The 27,839-nt window shown below is 39.5% G+C and overlaps 1 protein-coding gene across 4 annotated transcripts in view; it reads right to left on the minus strand.

Annotated features, from left to right (window-relative positions):
• CCDC91 (coiled-coil domain containing 91) overlaps positions 1-24,461 on the minus strand; it is a 121,295-nt gene extending 96,834 nt beyond the window's left edge. For all 4 annotated transcript variants that reach the window (XM_057426258.1, XM_057426274.1, XM_057426249.1 and 1 more), the window contains exon 1: positions 24,437-24,461. The gene's annotated coding sequence lies outside the window, so the exon portion shown is untranslated. The remainder of the gene's footprint in view (positions 1-24,436) is intronic.
• Between the last annotated feature and the right edge of the window lie 3,378 nt (positions 24,462-27,839).

Consider the following 27,839-nt stretch of genomic DNA (forward strand, 5'->3'; position numbering starts at 1 on the left):
AAATTAGATATCCTCAAGACAGTGAGAAGAGCGTGCAGCAAGCTCACTGCGCTGGACTTCAAAAGAGCAGACTTTGGCCGCTTCAGGAACCTGCCTAGTAAGGTTCCATGGGATACGGCCCTAGAGGGTAGGGGAGCACAAGACGGTTGATATTCAAGGATCACCTGCTACAAGCTCAGGAGTGTTGCATCCCAACTAGAAGGAAGTGCAGCAGGAGGGCCAGGAGACCTCCTTGGATGGATAAGGAACTGCTGAGAAAAATTCAAAGGAAAAAAGAGGTTTATAATAAGTGGAAGCAAGGACAGGCGGCCTGGAGATGTTGTCCGGGAAGCTAGGGACCAGGTTAGGAAAGCTAAGGCCCAGTTAGAATTAAACTTGGCTAGGGATGTAAAAGGTAACAGAGAAGGATCCTATAGGTACATAACAAACAAAAGACAGACTAGAGACAACGTGGGCCCTCTCCAGAAGATATCAGGAGAACTGGATACCCTGGATTTGGAGAAGGCTGAGGTTCTTAATGACTTCTTTGCCTTGGCCTTCACTGGCAGAGGCTCTGACTGCACCACCCAAGTCTTGGAAGGCAGGTGCAGGGACTGTGAGAATGAAGACCTTGGGTCCACTGTAGAAGAGGACCTGGTATGAGATCATCTTAAAAACCTGAACGTGCACAAATCCATGGGACCTGATGAAATCCAGCCGCAGGTCCTGAAGGAGCTGGCGAATGAAGTTGCTAAAACACCGGCCATCATATTTGAAAAATCAAGGCAGTAAGGCCAAGTTCCCGATGATTGGAAAACGGGAAATATAACCCCCATTTTCAAGAAGGGGAAAATGGATGACCCAGGGAATTACAGACCAGTCGCTCTCATCTCTGTACCTGGCAAAATCTTGGAGCAGATTCTCCAGGAAGGCATGCTAAGGCACATGAAAACAACAAGGTGCTTGGTGACAGCCAGCATGGCTTCACTAAGGGGAAATCCTGCCTGACCAATCTGGTGGTCTTCTACGATGGGGCTACAGAATGGATGGACAGGGGTAGAGCAGCTGTTGTCATCTTCCTGGACATATGCAAAGCGATCGACACTGACATCCCTGTCTCTAAATTGGAGAGACATCAATTTAATAGGTGAACCACTCGGTGGATAAAGAACTGGCTGGATGGCCGCACGCAAAGAGTTGTGGTCAATGGCTTAATGTCCAGATGGAGACCAGTAATGAGTGGTGTCCCTCAGGGATCAGTGTTGTTCAACATCTTTGTTGGTGACAAGGACAGTGGGATTGAGTGTGCCCTCAGCAAGTTTGCCGATGACACCAAGCTGTGTCGTTAGGTTGATACCCTGGAGGGAAGGAATGCCATCCAGAGGGACCTTGACACACTTGTGAGGTGGGCTGATGCCAGTCTTATGAAGTTTAACCATGCCAAGTGTAAGGTTTTACACCTGGGTCAGAGGAATCCCAGGCACAGCTACAGGTTGGGCAGAGAAGAGATTCAGAGCAGTCCTGCAGAGAAGGACTTGTGGGTGTTGGTCAATGAGAAAATGAACATGAGCAGGCTTCAGTGTGCACTTGCAGCCCAGAAAGCCAACCGTATCCTGGGCTGCATCAAAAGGAGCGTGACCAGCAGGTTGAAGGAGGTGATCCTGCCCCTCTACTCTGCTCTTGTGAGACCTCACTTGGAGTATTGTGTGCAGTTCTGGTGTCCTCAACATAAAAAGGACATGGAACTGTTGGAACAAGTCCAGAGGAGGGCCATGAGGCTGATCAGGGGACTGGAGCACCTCCCGTATGAAGGCAAGCTGAGAAAGTTGGGGCTGTTTAAACTGCAGAAGGCTGCGTGGAGACCTCATAGCAGCCTTCCAGTATCTGAAGGGGGCCTATAGGGATGCTGGGGAGGGACTCTTCGTTAGGGACTGTAGTGACAGGACAAGGGGTAACGGATTCAAACTTAAACAGGGGAGGTTTAGATTAAATATAAAGAAGAAATTCTTTCCTGTTAGGGTGGTGGGGCACTGGAATAGGTTGCCCAGGGAAGCTGTGAATGCTCCATCCCTGGCAGCGTTCAAGGCCAGGTTGGACGAAGCCTTGCGTGGCATGCTTTAGCATGAAGTGTCCCTCCCCATGGCAGGGGTGCTGGAACTAGATGACCTTGAGGTCCTTTCCAACCCTAACTATTCTATGATTCTATGATTCTATGAAAACAGGTTGCAGGAAGGTGGGTGTCGATCTCTTCTCCCAAGTAGCAAGTGCTAGGGCAGAAGAAACGACCTCAAGTTGCACCAGGGAAGTTTAGACTGGATATTAGTGAACATTTCTTCATCAAAAAGGTTGCCAAGTATTGGAACAGGCTGCCCAGTGAAGTGGCTGAGTCACCATCCCTAGAGGTATCTAAAAGACATGTAGGATCCAGGTCCTTTAAGCAGGATGTAAGATTCTATATCCTATGATACAATATTTTCCCACTTTGATTTAAAAAAAGCATTTTTAGAAGAACAATTATAGCATATGATTAGACACTAACATACCTTTTATAAGCATCATAAAGCTGGCAAGATTTTCAGGAACTGCATAAAATCACAAAACAAACCTTCAGCTGGATATAGTCTTTATTTAAAAAATAATTATAACAAATATATTCTTTACAAATCATATCATCATCTGAATAGTATTGAACTAATATGAGCAAAAATCTCCAAAATTCCACAAAAGTAAGTATGGAAATAATCTGTAAAATCAATTCCACAAAAATTTGTGGTTTAGCCCCTCCCTTTCAGCATATACTTTTAGCTTTCCTAGACCGTGCTTACAGCAGGAAAAAGCAGAAACTACCTTTCACTCATTGTTACTAAACTCTACACACATGTAAGATCACCGAACACGTAGTCTGCATTTATGTATAAGAAAGAATGAATATAAATTGGGAGAGACATGCTTTCTCCTAGATCAATAAAAAGGTGTGACCCTTAGGTCAACACCTAAAATACTACTCTGCTTGTGATTCAAAAATAATTGCAGAGGTTGACTACCAAGTATTTCCTGAGGTAGAAATCTACCACATGCATGAACCATTTTTGTCTCTATACCAGGCCACAACCCATGGACCACATGAGGATTCCATGTGTAACCATAAGTACTTAGAGGATAGCATCATTCAGAAGGAAAGACTTTGCAAAGTATCACAGTGGTACTTTTAGCACATGTTTTCAATTAAAAGGTCTGTATACTTTGGCTTCCAAGTATCTTGGTCGCCAAGATCTATCTATGACCATGAAAAAGAAAATAAATCTCTAACAAGACAAACATGGATTTAATTACTCAACCCAATTGGTAAACTTCTAGAATTATATTAACACACACACTTCTTGACTGAGGATATTTTCTACATTTTTGCCCATGATTCTTTGTCAGTGACTCCCAACTTTAAAAATTTAAGAATTAAAGAATTAAATTAAATTTAATTTAGAAATACCTTTTTTTTTCCATTCTAGATCTTCAAAGACGAACTAAAATAAAACCTTACCAAGCCCAGCACAATTATGCATATTATTCAACTTCCTTTTCTGTCAGCAGTATCTATAGACTTAATTCTAACAACTTCCGTAACTCTAGATTTTACAGAAGGTCCTCCCAAAGCCTTTAGTCTTCACCATGACTGGTTTCTCATAATCACAATATGGACAGATTAGCTTTTGTTCCATTATAAAAATAAAGGATCACAGTTAATTTTTAAGTTTCTGTAATGCCTCTATCACAGATATCTTTCTACTTCAAAAGCCACACACTTTCACAAAACATACATAAACTGCTGTGAGAAGGCTGACAAATCTGATAGAATTCAAACATGCTTTCTGGAGAAAAACTCTCTTCACCAAGCCTTCTCCCTTCCCCATTTGCCCCCTATAATTATCAGTATCAAGTCCAGACCAAAAATCTCTGCAACTCTGATTCAGAAGATTCATTTCCAGGGTTCTGTTTATCATCAGTGTGTGTTCAACAAGAGTTTAGAAAAGCAGGATTTCTCATCCATTAACTAGGTCACAAACATAAGACACCAATGCATCTGCTAATGCTCAAGCAAAAGTGACTCCAGTAGGCTAAAAATTCTCATTCTTAATGTATCATTAATTGAACGAGAGACCATAAAACTGGATGCTGTTTTCCAAAAGACAGAGCCAGAACTCTGACAGGTCTCAGAGTTGCACAGCAATTAGGGCAAGATCCATTGAACAAAAGTTGGAATAGTGAAAATTTTGATCAAATACTGGAACACTACAGACTTCTCATCCCTGAAGATATTCAGAACTCAACTAGAAAGGGCTCTGAGCCACCTGCTCTAGTCAGACCTGCTCCACGCAGAGGTTTGGATTAGAAAACCTCCAGCTGCCCCTTCCATGCATGGTCTATGATTCAACGATTTCAGTTTTATCCAGAATAGTAAAAAACCCAAACAAAGCAAAACCAAAAGAACAAAAAACCCTAAACCAAATGAACCACAAACTCTGGAATCTTAGTAGTAGAGGTTGTAAAAAGTGAATCCAACTTTGAGACTGTTCTTCAGTTGAACTGTACTAATAATTACCAACATCTGTCCAGGATCATTTTAGGCTTGCTAATGACAAATGAATCAACTTCAAGAGAGAAGCATGAAAAGTACCTCCAGAAATCTTCCTGTTGCAGGAGGGACAAAATCAGCAAAAAACCAATGAAATATTTTCATCATGAGTTCAAAGAAAACATGACTTACATAAATCTCTGTTTCTTGAAGATGCTTCTTGAAGATGCTTCTTGAAGATGCTTCTTGAAGATGCTTCTTGAAGATGCTTCTTGAAGATGCTTCTTGAAGATGCTTCTTGAAGATGCTTCTTGAAGATGCTTCTTGAAGATGCTTCTTGAAGATGCTTCTTGAAGATGCTTCTTGAAGATGCTTCTTGAAGATGCTTCTTGAAGATGCTTCTTGAAGATGCTTCTTGAAGATGCTTCTTGAAGATGCTTCTTGAAGATGCTTCTTGAAGATGCTTCTTGAAGATGCTTCTTGAAGATGCTTCTTGAAGATGCTTCTTGAAGATGCTTCTTGAAGATGCTTCTTGAAGATGCTTCTTGAAGATGCTTCTTGAAGATGCTTCTTGAAGATGCTTCTTGAAGATGCTTCTTGAAGATGCTTCTTGAAGATGCTTCTTGAAGATGCTTCTTGAAGATGCTTCTTGAAGATGCTTCTTGAAGATGCTTCTTGAAGATGCTTCTTGAAGATGCTTCTTGAAGATGCTTCTTGAAGATGCTTCTTGAAGATGCTTCTTGAAGATGCTTCTTGAAGATGCTTCTTGAAGATGCTTCTTGAAGATGCTTCTTGAAGATGCTTCTTGAAGATGCTTCTTGAAGATGCTTCTTGAAGATGCTTCTTGAAGATGCTTCTTGAAGATGCTTCTTGAACAAGGCTGTGGTGCACTTTCAGCATTAAAAAAATCTTGACAAAAAAGAAAGATTGCATTGGGATGCTTTCCTAGAACTAGTAGAAAATTGCTAATTCATTAATTTGTTCAAAACCCTTCCTAAAAATCATTACATTTCATGATTTGACTGTGAATACGGCAAAACAGAAAGCTCTAACGTTTCATAGTTTCTTGAGCCAGTTTTATTAATCTCAGCCAGTATCTCTTGGCCTTGATCTGCTATTTAGTACTCAAGAGAAGTGTTGGATATCCATTCCATACAGTTCATACAACTGAACTGCTTGATCTTTTATATGCTTGATTTTTACATAGTGCTTATTGATGTAACACAATCTTTTTATTTAGAAGAAATGAATGGTACAGAAACATCCATTGTTAAGGGCTTGGGAATGCTAGGACAAACAGCGGTCTTTCTTCTATGGTCCATATTGGATAGCTGAAGAAATAAAGGGTTTAAAAGTAAAACAGAAGGATCATAGTTATTTCAAATGCACTTCCACTTAAAATATCATTAAGTTTCAATAGACTAACAGCTGAAATACTCTACTTCTCTATTCTTTTCTGTTAATATCCACAGTTCATAAATGCAATCTGTTCCTTTTACTTGCAAATCAAACTAATGTGTTCTACTAGAATTTAGAAAGAGGTGTCTGTATGTATGGAGAAGCCTTCAAAAAGTAAAACCCACCAAGTTCTGTCTCAAGGGAACTTTGTAATAGAATTGGGTACCTGAAAATAGGTTTGGCACAATCTTAGTAACAGTTGGAGCATCATAGCAACACAATATGAAAGCATAAACATAAATTTTTGAATACATGCTCATATGGATGTGTGGAAACCTGCACAAATAAATGTCATTAATAAAAGAATGCTCAAGTCCCTATGTATTAAGCAGCAACATATCCCTTATAGAAAAAAAGGTTTGTTGTTTGTTTTTTTTTTTAAATGATAACCAGGACAATACTCGATTTTTGGCATGATGCTCTGCCTCAGAAAGTGAGGTGTCGCGTGAATCACCAGTTCTAAGAAGCAGCACTACTTCTACTGGAAAAAGAATCTTTCATGTAAAAACAAACAGACAAATAAACAAACAATAAAAATCTTAAAATTCAGTACATCACTTGATACATAGTTAAAATGAGGCTTTTTCCCCTAATGAAAAATAAAATTGTAAAGAATGCTCAGTAAATCTCCTAGTTAAATATTATGACAGGGATATTGCTTTCCTTTAACTTGTGTATTTACAGTTTGCAAAAACTGTAAAATGTCAGAATTTAGATAAAATTATTTTACCTTTATGATAGAAAAGCTGACAAGTGACCATGGATACATACATATGGTAACTCAATAATGGAAAATAGGATGTGATACCAACTGTACTAAGTAAAAATAAATATCATTTCTTAATTTTTGCTGTACGCCTCCTAATACATAGGAAAACTCACTTTTCCAATTAATAGAACTCCTCCCCCTCATCTTCCTCCAAACCCTGTAAGTGCTATACTTCTCATAGGGAAAGGGTACTAATTTGAGGCAAAAAAAAAAGATACCAATCTATTTCTCTGACACAAGAGAAGTCCCTTGTTTTGCAAGCTCTGGATATACTATTACAGTCAGAAAAGACCAGGCATTGCTCCCTCACACAAAAAATAATGCGTCATCATTGGACCTTTTTCTTCGTTCACTAACACTTGAAGACTTGATGACTTTTTTTTTCAGAAATCAAGCAGATGAAGTTGATTTTTCATGCTTTCCTAAAGAGATGGCTCAATTCATGGAGAAGCAACCCAAGATGTGATTTTAAATTAATTTTCATATGACTCTTGCAAAACAAACTGCAAAGGTTTCACATTGTCCAACTCCCAATCCTTAAACAAGTAAAACTAAAATGTAAATTTGCTTTCCAACAAAAAACATTGCTGCCAGAACATCTGCGCATTTTTACTTTTTTCTTCTTCCTTTTTGGTCTACTCCTAAGCAGATAACACAATACTTTTATCACATGACCAAGTGGATATTATAATAATTATATGTTAATAATAATAACATATAATTATTATGTTATCTGTTGCAATCAAGAAAAACATATTTACTCCTTGTGAAAGAAGTTGATTGCCACTGATGTCTTTATAATATGATGACGAAGCTGAGAACAGAAATCATAGATCAGGCTAGAATGAAAATGGAATTAGGGCTCAACATCTAAGTCCTTTTCAATCAGAACATAATGCTTGAAAATAATTTCACCAAGTTGATTCTTTATACTTACTACAAATTTCTAAAATACTCCTCCAGTACCAAAGCTTTTGACCACGATGGGTAGGCACCTCTGTGCCCATTTCATAAAGAGGAAGGTATTTTCCAAGAGTTCCCATATTCAGCAAGTTACCAGGAAAATATAAGTAATTTAAGTATCATGATGAGGGCATTGATATCAAGAACATTACTTATCACTTAACAATTAAGTAACAACTGTTTCTCATTCAAGAGGAGTTAAATTCCCTCTACCCCCAAACAAACAGACAACAACATACCAACCAGATCCTCCACCCATCCTATAATCCATTCAGTTTTGTCTCCTTCCCCAGATAACCTACAAAGCTAGGCAGGAAACACGCGAAGCATGCCTTAGAAGCACAAACCCAACGATTTTATTTCCCGAGATCTGCACTTCTGCTTAGCAGTTAAATAACATCATATAACAAGGCTAAGCAAGCAGAAATACAAGAAAAAAAATAAAAAACAAACCCAACAAACCACAACCAAAAAACCAACACATATTTTGCTATGCCACTAAGACAACATTGATCACCTTCAAAATGTCTCTGCCTTCTGCAGTACTTCTCTCTGCAGCAATGATGGCATTGATGGCAATGTGGTATTAGAGGAGTAAGAATATCCAAATTACACTAGCATGCACACACACAAGCCCCAGATAATTCATAAAACATACACTGCCTCACAGCTAAGATGCAGAATAAACTGCATGCATAAAATTTATGAAGCATAGGTAATATATGCTGCCAAACCTCCATTCATCACAATTTCTACCTAATCCAAAATGCTCCACATCTTCCTAGTCTAACAGAAACTAACTGCTCTTTCTCCCATGTAATTTATTTTAAATCGTAATTTTGTCTAACCTCGATGACCTTCGTGAACTGGAAATACATGCATGCCTAAGGGGTATTTATTCTGAAGGATAAAATGACCGTGCATGTAGAATACATATACCAGAACAAACTAATCATCAAATCAAAGAAGCATAGAACAGTTTGGGCTGGAACAGACCTTAAAGCTCATCTAGTTCAACCCCCTGCCATGGGCAGGGACACCTCCCATTAGACTAGGTTGCCCAAAAACCCATCCAACCCAGCCTTCTCTGGGCAACCTGTTGTAGTGCTTCACCACTCTCACAGCAAAGAATTTCTTCCCAATATCTAATCCAAATCTGCCCTCTTTCAGATTAAAGCTATTCCCCCAGATTTCTTGTAGGCCCCCTTTAGGTACTGGAAGAGTGTTATAAGGTCTTCCCTATAACAGACTATAGTGGCCATATATTTATTTATATATGTATGTGGGGAGCTTCTATATAATATACTTGAGATTTCATGGAATTATTTAAGTTAACAAGGACCTTATGTAGTCACATAGCTTAATAGCTTTTGAATCCAGCACTGTTTAAAGAGAACTACTGAAATTTATCCAAAAATTACTATGCAGAAGCAATCCCTTCTGGCAACACTGACAAAACAGGCAGAACATTCAGGTCCTAAAGAGTAAACTACGTGTAAAAGTAAGACATCTTTTAACTACATTAATTACTGGGCAATTACATATTCTTTAGTCAGCAAAATTCTCAATGAAGACAAGCTTGCTTGACTAAAGTCAGCAAGAAAAAGCTTGCATATTTGAATAATAACCATTAGTACTCTCTACCTACACTCAATAATAACACTAAAAACCCCAATGCCTTTAACAATTTAAAGTTTCAGGTAATTACTATAAGTTTTTGCAGAGACTTTAAGAAAAAATTATGCCAATGAACAACTTCAGCTAATCCAGTAATTTTTTAAAATATCAGAGTGTTAAAAAAATATTAACAGAAAAATCACAGCTATTTTTCTTCACTCATGATGAGTAGTACGTTATGCTACTTCTACAGTCAAACCACTGTTTTCCCAGGACAAATACTGCTGAGTGCACAACTTATATGGAAAATTATTATCATAAAACATTTCACTAAATAAGAACAAAGAAAATACTTTCTTTTCTTTTAATCCAAAATGCCAAAATAATTTTAAGAAATTCAAGCCTAGAGCACTTAATGAAAGCCTGGCTGTCTGTCACCAGAATGCTGAATGGGAGGTGCAGTCTGCCAGAAAACAACTAAATTTGACTATGCAAACTGTTGGTCTCCTTTCACCCTTCCCTCACTTTTGTATTTAGCGTGTGGTTTTGTAATTCAAGCCAAATGGAGGAATCAGGATTGGATTAATAAACAAAAACTATACAGTAGCCTCTACTGTAACTAAGATACTTCCAGTGTTCTATACTTCGTGAGTTTTTTCCAATTTCAGATGTTCCATAGTCATTTATAGTTTAAGCAGGTTAAATACAGATATGTACATTTTTCCACGGGATCCAGTGGAGGCATACAAATAAATACATTTCATTTTTTTTTTTTAAATAAAGACTCTTATTTATTACCTAGACTTCTAAATTAGATACTGTAATCAGATCCCACTGTATTTTATGCTTTGATGAAATTTGGACAATTTAACCATACCTGCTACATGAAGACAATCATTTAAAATACAAATGTGTTAGTTTTTACATCTTTGTTAACTTTTTTTTTTTAAAGAAAAATTATTCAGGTACGTTAGAAATATAATCATTTCTGAGTGTGTTTTATGTGTATCATATAAATCAACTGTAGTAAAGTGACCTAGATTTTTTTTTTTACTATTTTTGAGCACTCCTGCTACTCAGTATTCTTTATGCAACTTCGATATGTATCCATTTTACTAAAGCATGTCTTTAATACAGTTCACAATAAGCGGATTAATTAACTTCCTAAATCCTTAAACACACTCTGGAATACATTAAGGCAATCGGGAGGACAGTATTGTTATCAGTGTGAAAAAGTTTTGCAACCTTTTACTGATAAATTCATTTTCTAGACAGTATTACGTTGGCCCCTTTCAAACGCATGACAAAGATGGTTTACTTCTGAAAGTGTGCAATGAAAGTATGAAGGATTTATATTACATATTTTCCATTTGCTATAATTAAAAAAAAAACAAACAACAAAGCAACAAATAAAAAACACAACTCATATCTTTGCTTAACCATGAGTGTTATCACTCCAGCAACATACCTGCGTATGTATATATATATTTATATCACCAGACAGAGAGAGCACATGCACTTGTTTTTAGCTATCAAAACAAAAAGTATCGATGCATGCCAAAGTCTTCAAAGCCCCCAGTCAATTTAAATACAAGTTTCCAAAAAATAAATATAATTTGCCTCTATTTTCAAAATTTTCAGGCACATTAATTCCTGTCTCTTATCCTTTTAAAGAAAATATGTTTCTAAACCACTATTGCTCTCTCAACCCTAACAAAAGGCAAGTCAGGCCCCTTTATAAAAGCTAAAGGCAATTCATGCATGCTTTTATAAGGATAACTCCATCAAATCTCAGGTACCTTCAATATTAATAGATAGCTGTATCACACACTTATTAAACACTAGGAAAAACTAGGAAAAATGTATTCACAGAAATCTTAAAACAGAATCTATTTTTTATCTTCTAATATTAAATTGAATTATGAATTTCTATGAAATTCAAATTATGAATTTCTATGAAATCATATGAAATTCTAATATTAAAATGAATCCGACCCTGGAGTATCAGTATCTCATTTTATCATTCATCATGCCATAATTAATATTCAATTTCTGTATGAATAATTTTTAAGTGGACTGTAACTTTTAAAATCAGTTTCTGCGAACCTTTCCACAGTCACTTTATGTTACCATAGTACCATACATTAGTGCTAATCAACTGTGCAAGAATTTGTTCAGAAAAAGAGAAGTAAACCAAACTATTCAGCTTCCCACGCAACAGATAGAAACATGAGAAAACCCTGAGAACCCACCAGCAGAACATATCACAGGCCACAAGACTTCTCTGGAAACCAGCATTTCAAACTAAGTACAACTTCTCTTTAATCTACAGTTGATCAGGCCAAGATTCTGATTTTCAGTCCAGCAGCTTAGAAACTAAAAGCATGATGACTGTGGCATATATATCACATGGAAAGCTCTTTAGAAGCTCTGCCTTATGTCAGGAGTTGCACCCCATGGAAAGTCCTTTTAAAAGCTTAACTGGCAAGTGCATGCTGAAATATTTTGTTTTCCATCTAAAACTACACTAAATTCCAATCCTCAGAGACAGGATTTCCAGTTTATTTCTCTTTATACACACATACTAAACTCAAGAACTGTAACAGAGGAAAGTGTTGTTAAAGTTTTGAAAAAAGAATAAGCCTAGTGCAAAGAAGTTGACTGTAGGTCTTTTTCCTCGGAATTTTCTCTTAAAAAAAAAAAAAGAAAAAAATCACTGTTCTGTGAGAAAGAAAAGATATTTAAATGAAAACATAGATATTTAATATAAAAGGATACTAAAACAAATTCAATGCAAAGCAATTCCAATCTTTCTCTAAAACTCAAGACAAGTGAAATGAATTCTGGCAGTGTGTTCTGGCAAACTATTTAATGAGGAAAAAATAAACGGTAAAGAACTACAAGGCCAAGTATTGGCAATAGTACACAGAATACCAGATAGCTTTTACCTACATTCAGCTTATTCAAAAGCCTTAAGGAGACATCGAAGGAGCTTAACATTATGTAGTACATTACTTAGTATATTTAGCAGTTTTTTATTATACTTATTTCTTTACAAGCTAACAGAACTTCAGATTCTAGAGCATGTACAGAAAACACTGTAAGCAAAAAAAAAAAAAAAGTTTTTCAAGCTACTAGATGAGAAGTTTCAAACAGATCAAACTATCATCAATATTTTCCTAATTATTTGTTATATGTACTTCGCGTCTCCCACTCTATGAAGACTTTTAAAGTAAGGAAAAGACAGGTCTTTCTTATTCTTCTCCTTAAAATCTGTTTTGTTCAAAACTAATTTACAAGCAAATCATTCTTCTGATTAAACACAGGCTCTTGCACTGGCAAAATGATTCAACACCACCTTCTTCACCAATCCATTCCTTGCAAGAAATTACACTGTAGATAAAACTAAAGCAAATGCAATCAATAACAAGCAAAACATATCAGCAGTCTGTTGACTTCTGTGGCTCTGAAACATTTGAAAACGAACCATTCCATAGAACCTGTAGTAGAAAACAGAAGAGTGATGGCTTAAGAATGAATTTAGCTGTTTGTCTTTACTTGCAAAGGGCATCTATTCATATTTACTTAGACACCAAGACTGTTTCAAAAGTGTATTTTTAGTATGGACTTCTAAATCGATATCCAAAGCAGTTCAGTTTTGGTTTAGCACTTTTGCAGCTCAATTTGACTAAGTTTGCCATTACCACTGCAAACTGACCTAAGGACTCATTTGTCACACCCACTAAATAACCATCTCAGAGGTTTTTCAGAAATATTAACAGAAAAGCACAACCAGTGCTATTTTCCTTTGTATAAAGAATTACTTTTGCTGGCCTGGAAAACAAATGACTAGCAATGAAACAAGTACTATTTTAATGTCCCCTACCTGAAGTTCAAATTAGTTTGGTCCCTCAACTATCTACAACAACCTGGCATCACAAAACCATTTCCAAACCTTTGGAACTTTGGTATTTTGAATCTTCAAATTTTAACTGCAGCCTAGCACACTTAGCTGGTGTCATCTGTTATTACCTACCCTCTCCCACACACTAATTCTCACAGATATCACTTATTTAACATTCAAATTTACTTCCTTCTCTGATCTAAATGGTCTCTGAATATAAATTTCACTGCTCATTGTGTAATTAGTGCAGCCCACTTACTCCATGTAGTATTGGTTGCATGATGTGTAGAGGAGACCCTGCCTTTGAACATCCAGCCCAGCATGGACAACTGGGGTGCCAGGAGGAGCTGTGCTTCAGTGCTAATCACTTCCAAAGCAGCTCAAGCCCCTTCACAGGCTGCCAGTCTCTCTTCTCAGTTGGGGTAGAGCTGGCCTCAGATCCTTTGTATCCCTGACTCCAAAAGCCGAGGGGTCAACCTCTAGTCTCCCCTGGAGCTTTCTGCCAGAGGCTCCAGGTAGGACCGTTCTCCCCAGCTGCAGTGTACAGTACATTTTTTACATCTGGCCCGGTCCGGAGAGGTCCAAGGGCTACTGCATGAACTATCTCGCGTTTAATTTGCTCAAAGGCTGATTGTTGCTCAGGGCCCCATTTAAAATCATTCTTCTTCCAGGTCACATGATAGAGAGGGCTTACAATCAAACTGCAATTTGAGATGTGCATTCTCCAGAACCCCACTGCACCCAAGAAAGCTTGCATTTCTTTCTTATTAGTTGGTGGAGACATTGCTGTTATCTTGTTGATCACATCTGTGGGGATCCGTCTACGCCCATCTTGCCATTTTATTCCCAAAAATTGAATCTCCTGTGCAGGTCCCTTGACCTTACTCCGTTTTATGGCAAAACCAGCTTTCAGCAGGATTTGGATTATTTTCCTCCTTTTCTCAAAGACTTCTTCCACTGTATCGCCCCACACAATAATGTCATCAATGTATTGCAGGTGTTCTGGAGCTTGCCCCTGTTCCAGTGCAGTCTGGATCAGTCCATGGCAGATGGTAGGGCTGTGTTTCCACCCCTGGGGCAGTCGGTTCCAAGTGAACAGGACACCCCTCCAAGTAAAAGCAAACTGTGGCCTGCGCTCTGCTGCCAAAGGAATGGAGAAAAATGCATTGGCAATATCAATCGTGGCATACCACTTGGCTGCCTTTGACTCTAGTTCATACTGAAGTTCTAGCATGTCTGGTACGGCAGCACTCAATGGTGGTGTGACTTCATTCAGGCCACGATAGTCTACTGTTAGTCTCCATTCTCCGTTAGACTTTTGCACTGGCCATATGGGGCTATTAAAGGGTGAGCGGGTCCTACTGATCACTCTTTTGCTCTCCAGTCTACGGATCAGCTTATGGATGGGAACCAGGGAGTCCCGGTTGGTGTGATATTGCCGCCAGTGCACTGTTGTGGTCGCGACTGGCATTTGTTCTTCGACTTTCAGAAACCACACAACAGAAGGACCTTCTAAGTGACCAGGCAAGGTGGACAGCTGCTCAATTTCCTCTGTCTCCAAAGCAGCAATACCAAAAGCCCATCAGTACCCTTTCCGGTCTTTGAAGTACCCTCTCCTTAGGTAGTCTCTGCCGAGGATGCATGGAGCCTCTGGACCAGTGACAATGGGGTGCTTTTGCCATTTCCTCCCAGTTAGGTTGATTTCAGCCTCCAGTACAGTCAACTCGAGGGATCCTCCTGGGTTCCACCCCTTGACGGCTTGATGGCATCAGGTTACATTGTGCACTGGTATCTACTAGAGCCTTATACTTCTGTGGGAATGATGTGCCAGACCATCTGATCCACACAGTCCAGTAAATCCTATTGTCCCCTACCTCCACCTGGCTGGAGGCAGGGCCCCTCTAATAGTCATCACAACGTTGGACACTTAAGTCTTGTAGAAAGGGATTATTCTTCTTTATCACAGGAGCTGGAGTAAAATCAGCTCTTCCACTCCATCTGTGAACCTGCTCACCAGAGACTGAAGCGGCAGCTTTCATGGGATGATCAGCCTTGACCTTTGTTCTCCAATTCACGTACCTGTTCCTCCAAAACTGAAGTAGGTTTTCCATCCCACTTCGTCATGTCTTCTCCGTGATCCCACAGGTAAAACCACAGGGTGGCCCATGGCGTATACCTTCTGTATCTTCTCTCTCAAACGCCTTTTGTTAATAGCTGAGACGTGCGTTGGTGAGGAGCTCATGTGAGGAGCTGGATAAATCAGATAGATCGTCTCTCAGTTGTTTGAGATCCTGGGACAGTTTTTCCACAGCTGAGATGATGGAAGGGGAAAGATTGTCTTCGACTCTCGGAGTTTATGAACCATTTCATCCACTGTTAGTGGTACTATGTCATTCCAGGTCACTGTTGCTAATGAGTGGGCATATGATGACGGTGCATTCCGTGTCAGTTTTCGCCATATGGGTCGTGTACATTCGACTTCATCTGGGTCTACGGGTATATCCCCGTTACTTGGCTTGATGTGATAGATCATCTCTACGATGGCTGATTCCCTCAGAGACTGGATGCCTTTGTCTAAAGTAGTTCACTTGGCTGAACGATTGATAACATCGTCCTTGTATGGAAACCTTTCTTTCACAGCTGCCAAGAGCTGCCTCCAAAGGTGAGGGACTTTTTCTCTCTTGCAATTGCTTTGTCAAGTCCCCCTTCTCTAGAGAATGATCCCAGCTGCTTCACTTCTATACCTTCTAGTTTATGACCGTTGGCACCATTGTCCCAGCATCAGAGCAAGCAGGTGATGATGTGCTCCCCTGGTTGACAGGTAAAATCTTTTTGCATATTCCATAGCTCAATTGAGGTCTGAGGTAGAGAAGTCACCTCTTCTTCTTCGTCATGCGATGATGACTCCTAATCAGATGCTGGCCCAGGTGGTGAGTACATTGTTTCTTCATCTTGCTTCATCTTTCTTGCCTCTTTTTTGCTTTTCCTCTTGCATACAGGGGCAACCGATATTGGTACAAATTGGTCCTCTGGTTTGGCTGCAGTAATTATCACTGTGGTTTGAGTAGCGACTGTACTTGTCGCTAGGGGTGGTGTAGCTGCTGTACTTGGAGCTGGGGTAGTTGTGCTGTCTGTTGCAGTTGAAGTTTGAGTGGGTGCTGTACTGTTGCTGGAGTAGCTACGCTGTCTGTTGCAGCTAAAGTCTGAGTAGCAACTGTACTTGTCACTGGGGCTGGTGTAGCTGCTGTGCTTGGAGCTGGAGTAGCTGCACTGACTGTGGCTTTGCCATCAGATCCAGGGACATTTTTTTCCTTTTGAAGGTGCTGGACAGTGTTGAACAAAGCTCTGTTAGCATAGGCCAAGCACCAGCATGTTGCCATGATTTGTCCATCTCTGATACGGCCAGAATGACAACACACCTCATTTAAGTGTTTTCCTAATTTTTCTGGATTTTGCACTTGTTCAGTGGTGAAATTCCAAAGCACTGGAGGGGCCCAGTGCACTAGATACTTGCCCATACTATCCCACACACCCTGCCACTCATAACTGTCCAGCCTCAGGGAAAATCTCTTAGTCCTCCTATATCGTCTGTCTAACCACAGACAAGGCCCAAACCCGACTCTGCTTAACTCTTGGGACCAGACAAAACGGTAAAATGGTGACGGGCAAAACACACTCTGTATGCGTGCCAACATGGTGATCCCCATCACAATCAGCAAACAGGTCTCAAGGGTATTTAAAGGTCATTCAAAACCTTCAAAACTCTAAAACGATGCTGTAAATGGTCGGGAAGGGGTGGGGGGGCGCTATAATTTTATTGTATTACAAATCATTAACATAAAGTACAATGAGACAAGAACCTTAGCCCAAAAGCCCCAGCCGATAAACATTAACACAGCAAATACTGGCTGTAAGTAAGGTATGACATGCTGAAACTGTGAAATCAGGAACAACAACTTTGAGAGCCAATAAATCAGCATTGTGAAGAGTGACTATTAATCCAAAACAGTTAATGCTTATCACAAATACGATTAGACACACTCTGGTCAGACCTGTCATTATCTCAACCCTCTGTGCCCCACGTTGGGCACCAAAAAGAACTGTTGTGGTTTAAGCCCAGGCCGTAAGTCAGCCATGCAGCCCTCTCACTCACTCTCCCCACCTTCTCTCTCCCCCCACCCCCACCCTCGTCACTCCCAGAGGGAAGGGGAGGAGAATGGAAAGAAAGTAACTCCCACGGGTTGAGGTAAGAGCAGTCCCATAACTAAGGTATAACACAGATCACAACTGCTACCACCAATAATAATAATGATAAGGGAAATAACAAGGGAAGAGAATACCCAGCCCGACCCGAGAAATGAACCAGTCCTTCCAGGTAACTCTCAGTTAAATCCTGGTCATGATGTGCTATGGTATGGAATACCTCTTTGTGTAGTTTGGGTCAGGTGTCCTGTCTCTGTTTCCTCCTGGCTTCCCCTCCTCCCTGGCAGAGCATGAGACACAGAAAGTCCTTGGTCAGGGTAAACATCTGAGCAGTAACTAAAAACATCAGTGTTATCAGCGTTGTTCCCAGGCTGAAAGTCAAAAACACAGCACTACACCAGCTACTAAGAAGGAGAAAAACTGACTGCTACTGCTGAATCCAGGACACCATCATACCAACGGATGTCTTCTAGAAAACAATCAGAACTGTTCATCTCCTCATCACCTAAAAAGTTTATATATTACTGAGTAACAGTGTCTTTGAAATACCAAAACTGAAGTCTATGGCTGCTTAGAAAACAGAAAGGCATAAAACACATTTCAAAGGAACACCAATTGTCCTTCTAGCTTTCCCTGATCAGAGAAGGCTATGCAATTTATTTCTTCCCTTAACTCCTAACTAAAAGAGGTTTTGAGGACCCAGGATTTTACCTTTCTGAAAAAAAGTCATTCAAACCAGCTCACTCATATTCCTTTTCTTTGTTAGCAGTGTCAGTTGCTTTTATATCTGAAGTCCTATATCAGATGTGCCTAGAGTTCTTCAAAAATACACACAAAAAGACATTCAAAATACCAAGTCTTTGACCCAGCTGCTCTTCCACCCAACTAAATGCGTACCAAAGTCTAACATCTCCACCATACAGAAGTGACTAAATAATGGCCAAAAATAAAATAAAAAAACCTCAAAAATAAAGAACACTGACAGACAGTCCTGAAATTTTAAATTTATCTTACAGTTACTAACAAAGCAGCTTTGTCAACACAAATGGAAATCATAGGTATGACCTGGCCAGCTCCTTAACTGAAACTGGACTGAATTTGGACCACTGATTCTAAAGTGATGATTCTGAACCCCCATCACTAAGTCCCCAAGGCGTTCTGATCTGCCCTACCCTCACCCTTAAGAAGGTCATTATAAACAGTTTTAGAAAAACACATACAAGTGTACACATATCAAACCCTTTCCACTTTCTTGCTACTACTCATACAGTAATAGCAAATATAATGTAGAAAAGGAATGAAAACTGACTTTCACAGGCCACAGATTAAAACACTGCCTTTCGGAATTCCATACAAGGACTGCTGTAGCAAACAAGGCAAAAAAAAGTGTACCTACCAAGGAGATAAAAACTTGTCTCAACAGCAGATAAAACCCAACCTGGAAATCTAACCTGGAAATTATCACCTTATGAACAAAATATATTTACCAAATTCCAATATAAACTTATTTACTCCGTTCCATAAAAAAGAACTTCCATTTGATGGAGAGATACAGCTTCTGCAGTAATATTTATCTGGTTTTAAATACTGATAACTGCATTCTAAGAACTCAATGAGCATCAGAAATACAAAAAAATCAACTTATAAAACATTTAGAAAGACTCTTAGAAAGTCCAGAGTCCCTTAATTATTTTTAGGAACAGAATCTGCATGAGCACATGACGACATAATCCTCCTAATGTTTTCTCCACAGGCTGTTAAATGCAAATTATAGTCCACATCCTCTGCTTTTCTGTGCAAATGGTCCTCTAAGGTTAAATTAGATTGACAACTGCCAAAACATATATATTTTTGAATATTTAGTTTAAAAAAAAAGCATTTTAATAAAAAAGGAGATGTATCAATTTTTTTTTTACATTGTGTTAGTTCATTACTAGTAACATTAATGAGACACAAAATCATTGCAAAGCATTCTGGAAACAGTGACAATAAGTACGAATTCTACAATAATAAACTGAAAACTGAAATCCACCACACTTTCAGGAACAGCTAACAACTCTGTGGCACTCCACAACCCATTTTTAAAATGAAGCGAACTCATCTTGGAACTGGGAGGGGGGGAGGGGACAACGGGACACGACAAGGAGAAAAAAGAAGAAATTAAACACATTTTGCCTGCTTTATATTTTTCATAAATTTCCTAAAGTGATGCTTTACTATATAGTCTGAATCAAACTGGCATCAGTTCATATAACTATATACCACATGTGGCTTTGATGTTACCATCAAAAGATGGTTACCAAAAACTAGATGATCTTAAGGTCCTTTCCAACCCTAACGATTCTATGATTCTATTCTACCATTCCCTTTAGGTGCTGACCTTAAACCACAAGAAACCCCATTTATCCATTGAGATCTCCAAAGCTTTACAGTTTCTTCAGCATTACAGAAGATATGTCTCTTGTATATATGTAGACAGAGAAATCAGGAGCCCAATTCTTCATCTGTAGGAAGCACCTACATGCCATAATCTTTAAGGATATACTTTGCCCAATGAAGGCAGAGGGCAATCCTCAAGCAATTTCTAGTTCTCTAAAAATAGACTTTACAGACTGTAACTGTAGCCTTAAAATTAGTAGTTTTCCAACTGGAAGAATTTGGGTTTGGATGTTTTGTACCTTAACATGTGCTTGCACACCCTATACCCTTCCTTTCCAAAGAAAACAGTTTTTAATATTGTCAGTCTTTAGTGTCAGTTTCCAACTGTATTCCATGGAGAAGCAGACATCTACATTCCAGTACAGATTGTTTTCCCCTGTGCAGTATCTACTACTGATACTGATAATCCAAAGGGAAGATGAATAGAAGCAAGAGTCACAATTTAGAACCACCCCTGCTAACAGTGCAATTATTTTGTCAGTGTTGCATTAATTACCCAAGATTTTAGATCTTTTTTTGCTAAGTTAGCACCTTAGTTTGAATATGCTTGATTTTCTTACAAATGAAACTTAGACCTTTGTGCAAATACAACAGAAGACATATTTTATATCAACTGAAATGAGGCACTTAAACAAATGTCATTTCCCGGTTCTTCTCTGAAAGACATACATAAATGGAGTTGTGATCACTTCAATGTCAAATGGGAAAAATGTTTTGTCTTCTTACACAGGGATGAGAAACATTTTTCTTTCCGAGGATCCAAAACACCTTTATAAATATTATGTCCGTTCCCCTAGCTCTGTTTCAAGGGCTTAAGAACTTGAATAGGCAGCATCTGTAACAGTGTGATCAACACAAAATATTAGCCTCACGTATGCAAACAAAGGCAGACAGATGTCACATCCAGCTGCTGAAAAACTGCAGAAGAGTTCTGTAACTAAAAATACCCTAAAAATCTCTTTAGGAATATCCATCAACACTTTCTCAAATATGTGAAGTAATAAATTTAATTCATTTTCTTTTAATTCAAGAAGTCCTCTGTGATTGCTTAGGAAGAAATTTGTGGGTATGCAATTCTGCTTCACCAACCATACCCTATAATAGAACTTATATTTCTAAGCCTTGGCTTCATCATAAGAGTGAACAGAACCCTCAGAATTCTTTTCAGTCACTCCAAAAATAAAACTGTCAGCTGACCAGTGTAAAGACAAAAAGCTTGCTATGTGAGAAAACCAGAATCCTTCATACTGGTCAATCCCAAACTTTTCAGAAAGAAAGAATATGAATTCTTAACTGTATGTTAAGAAAATCTAGATACTATGTTATTCTACATTAAGAAAATTACAAATCACTTTATTCCTTTCTGTAAAAATAGCATGACTTCTGAAGACTAAGTCTGGAAAGCAGGTATCATTGCTTAAAGACAAAGTGATAAAGGAAGACTAAGGCTGCAATAAGCCTCATTTAAAAGCTAAATCCATTTTCTAATTTTAAAGGTATTTATTTTTGCTAAGAGAAGCAAGGATTATTTCCACATAGAATCATAGAATAGTTAGGGTTAGAAAGGACCTTAAGATCATCTAGTTCCAACACCCCTGCCATGGGCAGGGACACCTCACACTAAACCATATCACCCAAGGCCTTGTCCAACCTGGTCTTGAACACTGCCAGGGATGGAGCATTCACAACCTCCCTGGGCAACCTATTCCAGTGCCTCACCACCCTAACAGGAAAGAATTTCCTCCTTATATCCAACCTAAACTTCCCCTGTTTAAGTTTTAACCCGTTACTCCTTGTCCTATCACTACAGTCTCTAATGAAGAATTCCTCCCCAGCATCCCTGTAGGCCCCCTTCAGATACTGGAAGGCTGCTATGAGGTCTCCATGTAGCCTTAAGTCTTCACAAGTATGATAACCAAAATGGAAAAATAACCTCTGCCTTGAATTTCTAATGCATACTTATGATTATAAATATCAGAGTAACTAAGTAGTGAAATGTGACAGATGTTAAAATACAGTCAGATATTAAGCTACAATGAATCACATGTTAAAGTACAATGACTGGGATGTTAAAATACAATGAATTGGCTGTCAAGATACAATGTGTCACTTTGCAACATTCTTCAGATAATCTACCACTTACCCTGCACTTAAAAGATACATTTTGCCTGTGTGACTTAAACTTACACACACTGCAGACGAAAACCTCTAGTGTCGTAGGGCAAAGCCCCTACGCGAAAGAAATAAAACATAGCTAGAAGTATCAGGACTGAATTTTTTCCTTCATTTACATAAGCAGAAAGAACTTTTCTTGTAAGGGCATTTAAGCCTCAAAAACTGCACAAATGGACAATATCAGATTACAAAACATACAAGTGTATAAGACCACTGGAGACTGAAACAACCACCTCCTGAACCTGAATGGTCCCAAATAAAGATGTGTAAGAAGATGTTCTGAATCGGTAAATGTAAAGTTCCACAATAAACCTATTTCCACTGTACCACAAACTTTTTTCCATTTGGTGTTGCAAACTTTCCTGGAAGTTGGTTTGCAGTAAGCCAGGGGGAATCAAGCCAACTGCTCAGATACACACCACACTTAGATGTCTTGGCAGTTCTGTAAACATTTGGAGAATGCCAGTTATTGCCCTTCAGATCATGATCCAATTGTTCCTCTGGACCAGAAATATGCATTATAGTCTAACTGTATTTTGGCACCTACAAATATATGTAGCTATCATCACCCTGAACATCAGCCTGACACCACATAAAAAGCTAACATACATTCTTCACCAAGCTGGCAGCAGTTGTGTCACTTGGAAATAAATGTAAAGGAGCTGGTCTAATAGTCCATAGTGTTCAAAGACATGCAGAAAACAATCAAGGACCACGAAATTAAATGCAAAAGTACTTAAACTCCACTGAGAGCTCTCGTGAGGCACTGACTGATCAAAATGGAGGTTTTATATGAACATCACGGATGTGAATGTGTCAACACATGTCCTTGGTTTTCAATCATTTCTCTCCCTAGGTAGTATTAAACTGGAAGGAAGACTTAATTATAGCAATAGTCAAAACAGTGATTTGGATGAAAACATATCCAAAGGTGACAGACTATTTAACATCCATTGTCTCAATCCGGCGTGTACAAAATTGACCTCCCTTCTCTAGTGAGCTACAGTAACATACCAGCTCAGCTTTAAGGTAGAAGGAATCAGCATGTGAAGACTGATGTTGCACACTCACAGCAGAAGGCACTACTGGTGAAGCTACTCACAAAGACAGGTTGAGGCACACAGCATGTAGGTTACTCTCCTAGTCTTCTGCATTTAATCATCTTCTTTTCAAAACAGCATAAAATAAATTTGCCTCAGATTCTCAATCTCTTTAAGACTGAAATAGACACTGGGATTATGTGCTATTCACTGAGGTATGAATATGCCCGAACAGGCATCACCTGCTTGAACACTGGTGTCACATTCTGGAGTTCACTACTGCCCTTGTTAACAGACATAAGCACAAGCAATTACTTAGACATTCAAGCCATGGATGTGCAGGCTCTCAGAAGAAGTAAATTTTTTAAATGTACGCAAAAGAGCAAAATCTGGAGAACAGGAGAAAGCGAAACAGCCAGAAAACACTGAGAAAAACCTGTTAAGAACATCTACAGAAACAGCTGTTCAAGCACTGTGACTAAAACTACACAAAGCTACGCTAAAATACTGCAGTAAGATGGCAAGAAATGCATTCGCAGTGTGTAGTTGATAAGCAAAAAGAAAAGTATGATAAATTACAGACTCTTGAGAAGGACTAACGCTGCAGAGTTTAACTCTATTACATTATGCATGCCAGATGATGCAAAACCTAAAATGATTTACAAAACCCAGATTTACAGAAACATTTTTGGATGACTGATGATTAAGGCAGATTTTCAGAAATACACCTAACACCATTTATAGTAACAGATATTAGGCACATAGGCATCTCTGAACAACCAGACTACTTTGAAAATCTGGCCATGCACAATTTGGCCTCAGAACCGGAGAAGCCACAGCCAAGATTCCCAAACCTGTGGGCTATAGAACGACTCAAACCATTCTCCTTCCTTTGGACAGGGACACGAATTTCCTGGGGCAGACAAGGAAGGTTCCTGCTGTTTTTCTAAACTACTTCTGCAGTAACCCTTATGTCACATCACTAAGAACAGGCACCACAGCACATGGGCATCAGCACTGGTGGGCCGTAGCTGTGGCACAAAGGCCGCACCGGAGAAGGACCCAGACAGATGAAGGCAGGCCTCGCCGAGACACCCTGCAGCCACCGCCAGTTCCAGGCCAGCCGCACCCCCCGCCGCCCCGGTGGCGGTGGAGCAACGCCTACCGCCCCTTTGCTCGGCTTAGCCGGGCAGCCCTTTCCGCGGACGGCGGCTCCCCCCACACCCGGGCCCTCTCCGCGGCCGCCGCACAACCCCCAACCACCCGCCGCGGGAAAAACGAGCGGACACGCGCGCGACACCCAACCCACGCCGGCTCACCCGGATGTGGATTTCCCGCGGCTTCCCCGCCCCACCGCGAGTCACGTGCTGCCGGCCCCGCGCGTTTGCAGCCAGCTATCGCTGATTGGGTGTCGGCGGGAGTGCGCGCGCGGGGAGGGCGGGAGGAGGAGGCGGCAGGGGCTGTACCGCCGGGGGCTGTGGTAACCGGGAGCGAGGTAGGGGGCGCCTCCGCCGGGTTCCCCGGAGAGCGGCTGGTCACCCTCGGGGGCTCCCCGGCTCCGTATCGTTCTTTACCGGGCCCGGCACGGAAATCCGACACCGCTGCATCCTCTCGGCCTTTGGTTCTGCTGTCAAAACGCGGCTGCTCGCCCTACCTGCGTGGTGAATTTAGGCTCGTTGTCCTGAAACAGCAGTGACACCCTTAGTTAGTACCAATTGCCACCCTCCTGCATCATCACAGAAAAAGAATCAAGAACTGTGAAGACCAAACCATCCCCTGGTATGAGCATGGTGTAAAGTGGCAAAACCTAAGGTGAGGAGTGTCCAAGTAGGGAATGACAAAGCGTATTGTGATGCACAGGGGAAACTTAACAGTTATCACGACTGAACTGATTCTGTGGACAAAAGTTTCAATATCTAATAAAATAGACGTGTAATGAACAGTGTATTAAAAGACATAGATTTAATAAGATATAAGATTATTGTTGAATTGAGAACAGCCCTGAGGAGAAGGAGTGCTCATTGATGAGAAGCTCAACATGACCCCTCCGTATGCACTTGCAGCACAGAAAGCTGGCTGTATCTTGGTCTGCATCAGCCCAAGGGAGGTGGTTCTCCCCCTCTGCCCTCGTGAGACCCCGCCAGGAATGCCGCATTCAGCTCTGGGGTCCCCAACGCAAGAGCAACACAGGCAAGTTGGAGTGAGATAATGAGGGGACTGAAGCACACCTTGTATGAAGAAAGGCTGAGAGAGTTCAGCTTGTTCAGCCTGGAGAAGAGAAAGCTCTGCGGAGGCCTTAGAACAGCTTCCAATATCTACAGGTGGTCTACAAGAAATCTGGAGAAGGACTTTAATAAGAGCAAGTAGTGACAGGACAATGGGGAATGGCTTTAAACCGACAGAGGACATATTTTGATTAGACATTAGGAAGAAATTCTTCACTATGAGGGTGGTGAGGCACTGTCACAGGTTACCCAGAGAAGCTGTGGCTGCCCCTTCACTGGCAGTGTTCAAGGCCAGGCTGGACGGGGTTTGGAGCAACCTGGTCTAGTGGAAGGTGTCTGGGCCAGTGGCAGGGGATTGGAACTGGATGAGCTTCAAGGCCCTTTCCAACCCAAACCATTCTATGATACTGTGATTATGGCACGGAACAGTGTACTGCAGCAATTTTCATATTCCATACTACATGAAGAAACATAATATAATCTGGTTTAGGCTATATGTTCCATTACACCTGACTGCAATGTTCCCAAAGGTGGCAGTAGAACATGACTTTTTGTAAATAAATAAAAAGGTAAAATAAATATAGGTCAGTTAGATAGTAGAGTTCCTTCTAATATGTACAAGGGTGGAAAAATCTTCTCAAGAGAAATGTTTGTATATTTTAATATGTGGACATTCAAGAAGTTATATAAGGTTTTAGTCAGTAGTTATTTCATTGATTTCTATACTAGAAGTTAAAATTCAGGCTCTCGGGACTTCAGGTGATCTTTTCCAGAATGGTGTTCAAAAACATTCTTCAGCCAGGCCTGCCTTCTGTTTTGTCAATAAACAGAAGATTTCACTTTTATTAAGCATTATTCCTCTTGTACAGATTAATGCAAGTTTCAGTTACTGATTACTGAAGGCAGTAATCCTTAAGTATGTTAAATTTTTTAATGAATGTGTTCTGGTTTGCCTCTCTGCAACGTGTTCCTTTTCTTTTTTAGAGTTTGCCATATTGTTTTTGTAGAAGGAATAAGCATATTCTGGGCAAAAAGCCAAGAAAAAGTGGCTCTTACCAAGCTAAATTAGGTAATTACATTTTCACCGTGTTTTGAAAGCACAGCTGTATCTTTTGGGTTATGAGAATTACTATATAATATATTTAACTTTATGCTTTTCTTCTTATGTAAGGGAAAATGTCTCTTCAAAATGTAGACTTTGTTTAATTAACTCATTTTCTCCATTTTGAAAATCAGTATAAGGAAATGCATTGCTTATTATAAATTTCCCCCTTCCCCCAATTTTAATGTTTTATACTGACCATTATCAAGTGTCTTGTACTTTTTTCTGTGTCAAAATTTGGTTAATGAGAAAAAAATGAAATCACTTTTATTTTCTGCTAAAACCATTGCATTAATATTGTATCTCAATACTTTCCAATACTATTTTACTGACAGGTAATAAGTATCAATGAAAGATGGTATATAGTTGCCAAATTTTCTCTGTGCTAAGAAAATGACACCACCAATGCCCTTCTGTCAGTAACTGAAAAAGGCTGATAAAAAGTATGCTGTGATTTTATTAAGTAGATATGCAGTAAGATTACAGGATCATACAGAGTTCCTTGAAGCCCATGATTTAAAAGGTCACTAATATTCTGAGACTTTCTTAGTGTCTTTAAAAATTGGGTATGCAACTTCTGCATGCATGTACAGTAAAATAATACTGGTCCAAAACCAAATTAGCTAATCAACTATTAAATATGTTTCCTTGATGTAAAGTGGTCAAAAATGTGTTGAAACAGGATGCAAAGTATCTTCTGTCTTTAATTCACGTATCAGCATTATAAGAAAGTGTCCTTAGTACACTAAAACAGTTCCAAAATGAAATCAAATATTAAGGCTTTTCACATACGACAATGTTTGGCTTGACCAAAAATCAATTTCAACTTCAATTCTGCACAATTTAGATTTTTGTAATACAAGCTTCTATCTTCGGTTGTTTATTTTTTTTTCTCCCAAATTAACTCAAGTGGGAAAAGTCCTTCAAGTCTATAATTTTCTAAATATCTGTATTTTATGGTTTCCTTGGGGTCTGATGTGGTTTTGTTTTTATACTCGTCTTCCCTGCTGAGTTGCCACACTGTAGCCCTTGAAATATGCTGCTGGTGGTGAATCTACTTCAACTTTTACTTCAGCTGACCTGTCTCAAGGCACTCATCAGTTAATTTTAGAAGTCTCCCTGGATAATGCCCCTTATATTTTAGGAGTATTTCCTATTGTAATGCACCTCGAGGAAATACAACAAACGAAAAAAATCCTATCTAACACTGCAGTTCATTGAATACCCCAGTTTGGACAGACCACCAGTATAACTTGTTGTCATTCTTCCCAAGTAGTACTGATTCTTGACAGCTACCATATTTTGAGAAACTAAGGGATGAAGGAACAAAAGGAAACGAGCAAATCCATTTGTCTCACTATCAGAATCATTCCCTGCAGCCTGAAATAGATAATT

This window comes from Pezoporus wallicus, unplaced genomic scaffold (assembly GCF_028554395.1).
Source record: "Pezoporus wallicus isolate ANWC-B61680 ecotype Strahan unplaced genomic scaffold, APGP_CSIRO_Pwel_v1 scaffold_3294, whole genome shotgun sequence".
In the NCBI taxonomy this organism is placed as follows: domain Eukaryota; kingdom Metazoa; phylum Chordata; class Aves; order Psittaciformes; family Psittacidae; genus Pezoporus; species Pezoporus wallicus.